Raw genomic sequence first — 969 nt, 5'->3', positions numbered from 1 at the left:
TTTAATTTGGGTGGGTGGACTTGGTCAGTTATAATGGAGTCACTTTTTAAAAAGTCACAGACTCCTGACTGATATAGCAAAGTGAAGAACCCAGAACAATTCAAGGCATAATTATTATCTGCACTTCAGTAACGTGATATGAATGGGACTGTTTTCTTCCAAATAAACACAGCTTAACACAGTGTCCTTCCAAATGAGCAAGAAGGAAGGCAGGTGTTTTCCCAAGGCAGCTCAGCTCAGGAGCTGTGGGGCCCCAGCACAGAGTTCACGGCTAGTGTAAACAGACAATATTCCAACTGGATCAATGGACATTCAGTCTCAAACACCAGGAGCTGGGGTTCCGTTGTTTTCTAAAGCCTTGAGCAGCCTTTAGGAAAACACTCCCAGCTTGCTCACATTGCTGCCGCTGGAAATCCATGCTCACATTAAGGGTTACAGAATTGTTAAACTCCCATCAAGGAGAATTGTGAGTAGCTCTACGGCTAATTAGTCCTTTTGGTGTGACCACATCTTGACAAAAAGTGAGCAATTGACTTACGATATGAAGGAACGCTTACACTGGGATCTGAGTGGGAAGCTGACCCCAGAGTTTTCTCTGGTAATAACCAGGCAGCCCCAGTTATAATTGCTTCCCAGCATAAAAATATGTTTTCTTGGACTGGGGATATGATTCATTTGGTATAGTGCTTGCCTTGCATACACTGAACTGTGGAGTGGTGAAAGCCGGTGATCCCAGCACTTGGGAGGTAGAGGCAGGAGGATCAGAAGTTCAAGATCATCCTTAAGCTACGTAGAAAGTTGAAGCTAGCCTGGCCTTGAAACGTTTCAGGACCTAAGAAACGGTCCGCCTGGGTTCTGGGGTTCCCAAGAAGCAATGGGCGGAGTCAGAGCCAGGGCACCGCCCCTGCGCCTGCCCTCTGCTCCCGCCTGCGCGAGAGCCCGCGCCGCACGCACACCGGCTTGCGCGGT

The sequence above is a fragment of the Microtus oregoni genome, unplaced genomic scaffold (assembly GCF_018167655.1).
Source record: "Microtus oregoni isolate MIOR12 unplaced genomic scaffold, Mior012 000013F_ref0000133, whole genome shotgun sequence".
NCBI lineage: Eukaryota > Metazoa > Chordata > Mammalia > Rodentia > Cricetidae > Microtus > Microtus oregoni.
The sequence above is the reverse complement of the archived record's forward strand: the minus strand, read 5'-3'. Positions refer to the sequence as shown.